General features: G+C 35.4%; 1 protein-coding gene across 2 annotated transcripts in view; it reads right to left on the bottom strand.

Annotated features, from left to right (window-relative positions):
- Window positions 1–12,360, bottom strand: part of gammaCOP (coat protein (coatomer) gamma) — a 406,638-nt gene that overhangs the window by 307,927 nt on the left and 86,351 nt on the right. The window lies entirely within an intron of this gene.

The raw sequence follows: 12,360 nt of genomic DNA, 5'->3' as shown, positions 1-12,360 counted from the left end.
TGCCACAAATCATCCATTGAGGGAGGGAGGGATTCCAACTAAGGGACTAGCAAGATATAATTATTCCATTGTACACAAAACCTGACATTCAAATAATCATTAAACTTATTGTGGGAAAAACAAGGAATCAATATTATATCTAAAGTCAAAATAAAATTAGAATAAAGTGAAAAGCTGATTGCAAGAACAGTATGTGTCTTGGTTTTCAATCTTTTTCAATTTAATCTATGATCTTTTGCAGAGATTTTCCTCTTTTGATATTTGACTAAGATGGCAGTAACAATCAGTCAATACTAGCACTTAGTATTTGAATGTTTTCAAAAAAAAGTAACTGAATATATATATATATATATATATCTGATTCAATGGATTTACTCGGCTATATGATATAACCGAAAAAAACTTAATGACTAAACTTAATGAGAAAAAACAATAAAACCATTTATTACATGAATGCACAACTAGTTTCATCTTATAAAACTAAATCAGGTGCATAACATGAAAAGAGAAATACAACAAATATACATTACAAGAGAACAACAGCTGGAAATTAAGTTGCAAACAGATTGCTGACAATGCTAACATTGAAGATGTTCTGGTTGCCATATTACTGAGCATGTTCATGTGGGCATGATCTCATGTAAGCCAAAGTTGGATAGCTGAGGAGTAACAATCAGAGAGATTATAACTTAGGTCAGTATTAAGGTGGACAAGATTAAGGACAATTTCTGCCGATTCAATAATTCTTCTCTGAAACTCATGACATCTAAAAATGTTTTCTGATTTGTTCCAGATCACTGGATTAGTGATAGAATCTTCACTGTCAGGGTTATTAGAATTAAGAACATTATCTGATAGTAATAGCTGTAGACATGACAAACAACCTAAAGCTTTCAGGAATCCATATTTGGTGTAACTGCAATGTGCTCTTTTTTGTCACATGGAGAAATGCATTGATCTGAACAATGAGAAAACTGCAAGAGACAACATGTATGGCAAAAATAGAGCCAGCAATCAAATCAGCTCTTAATTCTGTTAACCCTGATGATGTAGATTTTATCACTCATCCAGTGATCAAGAAGAAATCAGAAAACATTTTCAGATGCTATGATGAGCTTGAGAGAAGAATTACTGAATCAACAGAAATTGTCATCAATGCTGTACACCTTAATACCAACCTCAAGTATAACCTCTCTGATTGTTACTCCTCAACTTTGAGGAGTAACAATCCAACTTTGGCATATGCGAGATCACTCCTTCATGAACATGTAAACTGTACCTCATCTCCACTCATAATCATCATTTATGATGATTGCATTCTGAAACAAAATGTCATTAAACCTGATATCAAAATTGGAGATACAAACTTAGATCTCAGCTTCATGCAGATGTACCTTAAACAAATCCAATGCAGGTCTCCAGTATTCTTTACCTGAATTGAATAACAGCTGCAACAAATTTGGTATAAAAATCAGGAATAAAAAGACGAAAACTATGAAAATATCAGGACATAGAAAACTTCAACTGCATTCTCAATGGAAAATCTATACAACAAGTAAAACATTTCAGCTCTTCAGGTACAGTCTTTAGTGAAGATGATAAATGAAATTCAAAAATAGACAACAGAATAAGAAAACCTGGTATGGTGGGGAGCCAGCTGAATAAATTTATATGGAATAAGGAATTGGCCAAAACACTAAACTAGCAGTACACTTCAAACCTATTTTAAGTTATGAATTGAGGGTTGGATTAGAAATAAAGGTTCTATGAAAATTCATCAAAAAACATTTAATCGAAAGGCAATTCAGCGAATGAACAATTCATTAAAAACCAATTCACCAAAAATTTTAACTAAAATTTCATTAAATTGATCCAGCTAAAGCGGAATTGCTAATATCATTTCAAACTTTTTTCCGAAAATGTTATGATAAGTGATCCATTTAGAACAAAAACTGAAGCTTGCAGAGTGAGATAGCAATCCTATTTTAATAGGGAATAATTGTAGAACAATATGGTTTCTTATCGTCTTTCTTGTCCGATGACTGCTTCATATCTGTTCATGGGACTGATTTGCCTGTTTCCAGGAGGAAAAGCCCAGCCTACACAGGCTCCATTATTATTATTGTTACTAGTAATAATATGTGACTTTAATACAGCAATTATTATCGGATGAATTTTACTCAGATTCTCTATTTGAAACTTTAACAAGAAAATGTCGAACTATTCCAGTTTTCGGTTCAGCTGTGTTCGGGGCAACAAAGAAATAACATGTCCAAATTATGTATTACAATAACTCTCTGACTTAGCGGAATTAGTAGAAGTTGTTGATACGTCTTGTACCGATAACTTTTACTAATTCTGTTAATTCCACTACACAAACTGAACCGTGCATACAGCAAGAAGCTGTCTGCATGGTTCAGGCCTTTATACCCTATCAGTTTTTGGAGACTGAGTGGGCAGTTCAAATCTCTACCAGTAGCCAATATCTAGAACTAGATAATGTGAATTCAAAGGAAACATTCTCTCTCACTCTTTGATTCTTTCAGTTAAAAAAATGTTTTTCTTTTTTGATACTGATCCAATACAAGAGAGGTTGAGGAACCTATAGGCATATCAGTGTAGTGTGTGGGGGGGGGGGGGTGCAGGTAAGGACTGAGACAAAAAAAAAAAAAAACCTTCTAAGAACTGTAGGTTGTTGTTTAAGAATACTTCTTGAAGAAGATTATTCCAGAAGACAGAGGTGGACAATAAAAGAGGATGAACAGAAGCAGGTTCAGTGTGTCAACAGTTGCACAGTAAAGGAGTCTTAGGCAGCTGCAGATCTTGTATTAACAGGTGCAACTGAAAGTGAAGAAATAAGGGTTGCCAATTCACTGGAGCAGTAATGATGAAAATACCTATAGATTAGACACAGCACTGAAACATTGCAACTGAGAGAAAGAAGTTCAATTAAGTCTGTAAGAGAAGGAACTTCTATGGACCTAATTGCACACTTCTGGATGGCATCAAAGATTTTAATGGAAGCTTGGATGCTGAGGAGGCTGATGTGATATGTTTGTGCCAGGAAAAACTAGAGGTAAACATTAGTCCAAGCAAAGAGATCTGGTCTTGTCTGGTGAGATCAGATCTCTTTGTTTGTTACTCTGGTGATTTTTTTTTTTTTAAATTATTTTTACAGTTTGGAAACCCTGCTCTAGAAGCCAGACATGGAACTTTTCAAGCTACTTCAGGCCTCCAATAAGCAAGGCAGTAGTGTCATACCAGGCAATGAAATTCATCTCTTAACAAACCTATTTACAATCAGTTTTTGATAGAAACTTTAAAATGAGTGAATTTTAATTGCAAGAGGTATGACTAGTTGAAGGGAAAATTTTAGGTAATTGTTTTGATAATCTAAGAAAGGGAATTAGTTGCATCTAGTATTTAAGACGACATCAGTAACATTCTTTCTCAAGTTTAGTCCATCAAAGTAATTTAGCCAATTCTATGCCTTCAGGAGTCTATAGAAACACGACAATAGTCATCACCAGAGCAGACTAGTGTCTCTGCTCCAGGATAGCAGTGTTACTGTAATTCTCAAATGTCAGTGAATATAATCACAAAATGAATGTTATGCTCAGAGATTAGTCTACTTGAATTCCATTAGATTGCAATTCCACTAAATCTTAGGTTAAGACATTAAAGGCAATGCTCAAAGAAAGTTAACTTCTTGAATTCCTGGCAAAAAAACTCAACCCCATTAGTCCCCCCCCCAGTTTACCAAAAACCAACAAGCCATTATAATCTCTTCTGTGCAGGTGTTACATAGTATTCACTCACTTGTAACATAACTTCATAACGATATCTCTATGAATGAAACAAAATAGTTGTTTGTTTCCATTAAGCTTTTAATAAGGTGGATAACCAATAATTACTGAATAAATTAACAGCATATTCCTAAATTTATAATAAATGTAAATAATTTTTGAAGGCATGACAGACATGATACAAGTATTCATAACAAAAAAAAAAAAAAAGTATATGACATTTTTATTTTGTGTTCCATGAAAATTCATTGAAAAAAAAAAGTTAATCAAAAGACAGTTTAATGAATTGCAATTCATTGAACAATTTAAAGTTGCGAGTTAGACCCAGCAAAGGTCGCAAAACAATCAGTTCACCACAAAAAAATAAAGTTGCTACTGCTGTTGTGGAGCAGGATATGAATAAGTGTTGGTTCCTGAGTGCATGTGCTCTGTTAAGACACTGCCTTACACAACTGTATTGAAAGAATCTACTGAAGTTCTGCATTTCTACCCATTCAAAATAACCCGACACAGGAGTTGCACTTGTAGGACTTTGAAAGTCGACTGATATTCACTTTATTAACATTCCTTGCTCAAGTGGAGTTGGACGATGCGTGGCCAAGAATGATTTTGTGGAGTGATGAGACTCACTTTCGCTTGAATGGAGTTATGAATACCTACAACTGCTGGGTATGGACTATTCAAAACTCTCATGCAATCCAACTAATTCTTTTGTATTCACCCTTACTGACTAGTGCACAGTTCATTTATATTGGCCCATTCTTCTTTGCAGACATTCACCAGTTGCATCCTGTAATACAGTCACTGCTGAGAGGTATCATGATATTATTAAGAGAGACCTCCAGGGAGGCCACACACACACACACACACACCAGCTATCATACTTATTCTTGAATTCATTCACAGTGTTTGCACTCAAAACATCCAATGGCAATCCATTCCAATCACATACCACCCTATGAGAGAAAACTCTAGCCCTCATCCCTTCTTAACGGCATTCATTCTCAGCTTCAAAGGATGCCCCCTTGTCTTTGACCCAACCTTCATAAATTTAAAAATTCCATCAAATGAAATTATGTATGATCCTTTCAGAAGTTGGTAAGTCTCAATCATATCATCCCTCTTTCTCCTGTTTGCTAATGTCTGCAGTCTACGAATTCTCAACCTCTTCATAATCAGTATTTCACAATCCTGATATCATTTTTAATACTCTCCTTTGCACTCTCTTCAATATATCAGAATCATAATGGAAACCAGGAGAACAGAGCTGCACACAATAGTCCAAGTGAGGTATTATCAAGGCCTTGTAAAGAGGCAAAATGACATCCTTATCTTTACATGGTAATGTTCGTTTCAGCTTTGCAATTATCTTTTGAGTTCTATTTGCAATCTCTGCTAGATGCCCCCCCCCACCCACCCACCCCCCGAACTTCAACATCCTATCTACTAACACTCCAAGATCCCTAACTTCATCAGTTTTTTTGAGCATAATCCCACCAATATAATACGACATTGCATATCTAATCATGCCAAAGTGAATGAATTTACATTTGTTGACAGTGAACTGACATATCCAGCCTATTCAAATCATTCTGCAAGTAATCAGGAATGCTGCATATCAGCAGCATTCCTGATTACCCTGCCTATCTTTGCATCATCAGCAAATAGCTGTATGTCACTTGTCAAATCCTTCCCAATATGATTATTGTATAGATTGATAATAACAGTGGACCAAGTAATATTCTATAATTCCAAACCCATATTCTTCAATTTATGCAACAGTCTACCATGCTATACTCTGTCAAATAACTTAGCAAAATCCAAAAGTGCCATGGTATATCCATTCGCCTTGTCTAGTTCAATTGTACCATTGTTATAGAATGTGAGCAAGTTGCTAAAACATGACTTTCCCTTACTAAACCCATGTTGCTCATTGCAAAGTACAGATTCATTATCAACCTATTTCTGAATGTGAGCCCTAACCAATTTTTCCAAAATCTTCACAGCCACCACTCCTGAGATACCAATTGGTCGATAATTGGATACATTGGTCTTTGCATCAGCTTTGTGCATTAGAATTACCATACATTCTTTCATTCCTGCAGAATCTTCCCTGTTCTGAGACCTCATTAAACAGCCTGGCCAAAGAAATAACCAATTCACAGCTGAACACACTTTTAGCACACATACTAATATCCCATTAGTCCCTATTGATGAGTTCTTATTCAATTTGTGCAACAGCACTAATACCTCATCCTCATACACCTCAACTTGAGTTTCTTCATCCATGAAGTTGTAGCAGTGAGCTCAATGTTGCATACACCAAGTTAATAGATTTTAACCATTAAATTAAGTTAAATTTGAACAGCCTCTTCTGCATCTGTAACCCTCAACACCATCTGCATTCAAAAGAGATATTCTTTCATATTCATTCTTTCTTTTACTTGTAGAATATCGATAGAATTCTTGTGGGTTTTCTTTAGCATGCAAAGCCAGTTTCTTTTCATACTCAGACTTTGCTTTCTATACAACAGTTGTGACTATTCTAGCCTGCTGCTTATAATTTTCATAATGCACATGGTATTTCTTCCATGTCATCCTTTTCTTACGAATCTCTTGCTTAATAAGATTACACATCCATTTTACTCCTACCCTATTTATTCTTCAAACTCTACAGACACATTCTGAGATCGCATCATTCAAGTGTTGTTTAAATGCTTCCCATGCACTTGCAATATATCCATTCCACTGAACTTAGTATACTCCTCAGTTGGTCATAATTTCCTGCTTTGTAGTTCAACATGTAACCTTTTCTGAATGGAACATTCATAAACTAAGTCATTTCCTAAGTGAGTACCACATGATTGTCACCAACCAGAGGCAGAATAGTTAAGTCTTTAACTGAAATGCCCTGTGACACAATAATCAATCTAACACTCTTTGATCTCGAGTTCTTTCTGTCGCATGCTGCTTGAGGAAGTTGTTCCGCAACAGTTCAACAAATGCGTTTTTATTCTTCTCATGAGATTCTACTGCTACCCAATCAATATTAGGATAATTAAAGTCTCCCATTATGATTACTCTTTTCGTGCTCATCTTTTCTATTTGGTGATACATTATTTCATCACTAGCAACCAATCCACCAGACCTGTAACAACACCCCTACTACGTAATTGATCTTGTTAGATTCCACCTCACACCAGAGGGTTTCAAACTCACTGCCACATGAAATACTGTTTAGCAGTAGTACTATAATCATACATCTCAACTCTAACTGGATTCAAGTCATCTGATATCATTATTTTTATTATTAAAGTATTAATGTATTATTAAGTAAAGTAAAGCAAAATATTAAAGTAGAGTTTTCACTTACGGATTGATATTCGAAGTGTATCAATGAATTTCATTCCTCAAACCTAACATACTGATGTAAAGACTAAGTATCTGTTAAGTAATAAGTAAGTCATAAGTTTTCAAAGCTTGAAGCATACAGTGGTCAATCATGCGACAGGAGAACAAAGGAAGTCGCCATTTCAGCAATCACAATAAGATCACCAAAACCAGAAGGATGAAGTGCTATAAATGCCAGGAAGACTTAATGGAAGAAGAAAACCACATGTGCAGGAAGTGAACAGAGAAAAATGCATTTTCTCTGTTTGGGATTATCTGAGGCCACTTGGCAGCAAAAATCGAATGCAAAGAGTGATGGAAGTTCCCACATTATACAGAAAACAAAGGAATGTTGCCTTCAACAGCAGGCAGTAAAGAGCAAACCAGCAATCACAAGGAGTACAATAACAGAAACTCAGGTGAATCCACTTTTAATGTATTAAAAGAAAATAGATTACAAAACCCAAAAGAGTGTTTAATTAATTTCGTTTCAGAACTATTCAAAAATCATACCGCACAAATTACTGAAAAATTTAACCAATATGAGAAATTTATCATCATCATCAAATTCCTACCATGTAACTTCAAGGGGTGTGGGTGTACAGGATATGATAGTACTACATGAAAAATTTACATCATTACTAACTTCGTATCTACAATTTTCCTCCAAATCAGTGTCTGTTACCTATCAAGACTCCGACATTATCAGATCTTATATTTCTATCTTCTAAGGCACTTTTTACTGTACCAATCCACATATATCTTCATCTTCCCCTGGGTCTTTTTTTTGCAAATGGCAGAAAACACTTCTTTTGCTAATCTTTCCTCTCCCATTCTGTTTAAGTGATAATACCAGATGAGATTATCTCTACTAATGCATTCCTGGATGCTGATAATGTCCAGTTCTATAGGTACTCCATTCCGATTGCATTTGATATTTGCAATGCTTCTACCTATTTTCACTGTCTTTGTCTTCTTATTGCTGACATTCATTCATACCTATTACAACAGTTATTCAATTTAGTCATGGAATCTTGCAGACATGTAGCGAATTTATTTAGAAGTATAACATCTTCTGCATAAAGCAAGGAGCTGACATTAAGATCTCCAATTCTGATATCAGGTTTAATACCACTTTCCTTCATAATTTGATACATATATATAATGAATAACAGAGGGGATAATGTACATACTTGTCTAACACCAGATTTAACATTAAACCATCTTCCTGGACTACTTCCTTCAATTCTAACTGCTGACTTACAGCTCAAAGAAAGACTAAGTATTGTTTGATTTAATGCCCCATTGACACCATATAACTGTAGCGTTTTGAACAGCTTTTCTCTTGGCACCTTGTCATATGCCTTTTCCAGATCTACAAATCTCAAATACAGATCTCTGTTATATTCCCATGATTTCTCAACTATTTGTCATAAATTGAAAATCTGATCCTGACAGCTTCTGTTTAGGCGTGAATCCAGCTTGTTCTTCACAAAGATTTTCTTCCACAATCTTCAACCGTTTTTCAAGTATACTTGTGTAAATACCAGGAACACTAAGTAGAGAAATACCTCTATAATTCTCACATTCACTTTTATTTTCCTTTTTATACATGAGTACTATAAGAACTCTACTCCAATCATCTGGAATTCATCCCTCTGTCCAGGCCTTCTGACCTATGCAGTGCAACCACTGTAAGACTTTATACCTCCATACTTGAGCATTTCTGGTCAAATATCATCTACTGCTTTTCCACATTTCAGGCCTTTGATGGCTTTTTCTACTTCAAGTGTGGATATGGATTCTGACTGCATGACTGTTGAGTGTTTTTTTTACCACTGTGCTTCACTGCTTGTTTCATTTAGCAATTTTTTGAAGTAATTACTCCATACTTCAAGAATATCTTTTTCTCCAGTTTTCATGTCACCTTTTTCATCTCTAACTCCTTTTACAGCACTCTTTCCTCCGTTTCTGAGCTTCTTCTCCAAAATATCTTTTCACATTTTTATTTATTTTATGTTCTTACCAAAATCCTCCCATGATGTTTGTTTATCTAGTTTTACGTAGTGCTTAGCTTTCTTACATTTGTCTCTGTATTCACTAAGAACACAAGCAGACTTATTTGCATGGAACTTTTGATATGCTTTCTTCTTTTCCTTCATCGCCTCTTTAACTTACTGTGTCCACCATGGTGTTCTGATTTTTCTATCCTTGCAGACAACCTCACCTCATGCTTTTCTAGCTGAAGAGTGATTTCTTCAGGGCTGGCCACTGAATCTCCAAGGGTTGGTTCCTGTTCTCAAACTCCTTCATTTTTTCTTCAATAATCTTTGTGTATTTTAGTCTACACTTCAGATCTGAAAGCTGCTCAACTTTTATTCGCTTTAAAACTTTCTAATACGGTCTTCTTTTCAATATGAAATTCAATTTTATTCTGATCAAGGCTAAATGGTGATCACTTCCAACTTCAAATCCTCTATACACTCTATTGTCTTGCACCATGGAGAAAACATCACTATCGACAATAGCATAGTCAATGAGACTTTTTTTATTCCTTGCCTCTTCTGTCGATGTGAATTTGTGCACATTTTTATGTTGGAACAAGGTGTTAATAATAACCAGTCCATTTCCTTAACAGAAATCCCACAGGTATTTGCCATTATTATTAGCTTTGCTCTTTTCTCCAAATTTTCCCAAAATATTTTTGTATGTCTGATAATCATTTTCTACTCTGCTATTTAGATCATCAACAAGGACCAACTTTACCTTTTTCAGTTGCTTTCTGTGCCAGTTGCTTTCTGTAAAGTCTCAAAAAATTCCTCCACTTCTACCTTAGTAGAATCTTCTGAGTGACCATAGGCACAAATAAGTCGTATTGTCCCATTCTGATATCTGCCCACATCACTCTACTTGGAATTGCCTGCCATTCAAGTTGATTAGCTTCATATTTAGTGTTGAATACTATGGTTACTTCTTCTTTTCCTTGATTGTCATTGCCTGAAAATAACATTTCGCATTTATTACTTAGAAAGATCTCACCCGTTTGTCTTTTTTGTTTCAGTCACCCCTATTATGTCAATCTGGTACTTATCTAATTCCTCAGCTAGCTCCATTTCTTTGCCATCCAGGCTTCTTAAGTTGATAGTACCGATCTTTAACTCTATCAATGTTCAGTTTGGGGGTGTGTTTTAGGATTTGTTCCGGTAGCTGACTTTTTGCTGTTTACCCTAGTTCCCTGACAAAATCAACACGGGGGGGGGGGGGGTCCTTGTTTAACTGGGTGACCCCAACTGGCATGAAATTCTGTCATACTGTACCATCATTTTATATTTTGGTTTAAGCCAATAAGAATACAATTTGGTTGGCTAAATCCCAAATTGCTAGCCCATCCTTGTTCGTTCAGTATCTAGGTAGATAACAGGGTGCACCACGAGAAGGTGAGGATTGGACATTAGGTCATAAGCTCTGGTCGGTTCTCTGCATTCCTTTAAAGGCTATGTGGAGGTTCCCATCCAGTTATACAGCTCTGACACTTAAGCATTGAGAAATTTATTAAATTTAATAATAATTCTGTAGATGTACTGCAGACCATTAGAGAAATTAAAAACATCGTTAAAGAGCTAATGGAAAGAGAGCATAACTTAATGAAAGAGACAGTGGAACTACAGCAAGAAGTAAATACTTTAAAAGAACATTATGAACTTCTAAACCAATAATAGTAGAAAAATGATCTCGTCATGGTCACCCATTAACTGCTACTGAACATTTAAAAGACAAGGTAATTCAACTAAGCCAGAAAATTGATGCTCCCATAGAATCAAAAAATATCCTGTAGGTTCATCAATTACGTCAAAAAAGAAAAGAGAAGGTTCTCCCTGACCTTCACCCTACATCGTGCGACTGACTAACAGTCCCAACAAAAGTTAACCTCATAAAAGCTAGCAGGATTAAAAAACCAGTAGTCAAGGATCTGAATGGAACTCACGATAAGACCCCAATCTACTTGTCCGAGTACTTAACACCACAAGCTATTCTACCATACAAGGAAAGTAAAAACTGAAAAAAATACCAGTTTATAGGGATAAGAGACAGCAAAATATTCCTTAAAAAGACACCAGATGCAAAGCCAATCCAAATAAAATCCGTAGAAAATCTCAAAATGCAGCCACGTTAAAAGGAACACTGATGAGTCTTAAAGAAGGGAACATACCAACTTATATTAGCGCAGACCACCAAGCAGATGTAATCACCCCCCCCCCATGGAAATGGAAACAAGTGACTACCCCGAAAAAGGACCATCTATTCTTCATATCAACATCAGGAGATTCAAAAATACTGGCTGACCCTGCAAGGTTATCTGAAGAAAGATGTAGACATCACAGATATTTTAATACTAAAGAAGAATCCACAAAAAAGAAGAGGCAACCATCTACCAAATGCCAAACTTTCAACACAAACACTGCAGACAAACTAAACAAGGCAGCGGTATAATAACATTTAGCAAACATGAATTAGAAGTAATAGAAATAAACTATAAATTAGAATTTGCAGAAAATATAAGCATCGAAGTTAAAAATATCGAACAAGAGAACTAGTTGATATTAAACACAATATATGAACCACCCAATTTAAATACCACAAAATTTCTAAATGAATTAAACAGATGGCTTTCTACCACAGAAGAAGGCGCCTCAGAATACTTGATAATAATAGATGACATGAATATAAACATTAGAAACATAAATAACAACACAGCACAATACCTAGACCTATTATCAGCATATAACATAACTCCATCTATACAGTTGTATACACAAGCAGAGATAATCTAAAATACAATCATCTCATCCTACACTGACCATAGAATTGACCACAGGTAGTAAAGATAAATATGCGGGAGGGGGGCACCAAATAGCTATAGAGCAGCTGTCATAATGTGTAAACTGACAGTTCATTATGTCACTGCACTACAGTTAAGTTACATACTGCACCAGAACCCTTAAACTCACTGAGACTACAAAACAATATAATAACATCATAAACGAAACTATACTAAGCAATGAAATCAGAAAAACAGACTGGATGCAGACAGCATCTTTAGACTCTGCTGATGCTGTATATACTAATCTTAAACTTATTTAATAAAATATATAACAAATCGTTA

The sequence above is a fragment of the Typopeltis vanoorti genome, chromosome 1 (genome assembly GCF_054136105.1).
Source record: "Typopeltis vanoorti isolate ZY-2024b chromosome 1, IOZ_Tvanoo_1.0, whole genome shotgun sequence".
NCBI classification, from domain to species: Eukaryota; Metazoa; Arthropoda; class Arachnida; order Uropygi; family Thelyphonidae; genus Typopeltis; species Typopeltis vanoorti.
The sequence above is the reverse complement of the archived record's forward strand: the minus strand, read 5'-3'. Positions and strand labels throughout refer to the sequence as shown.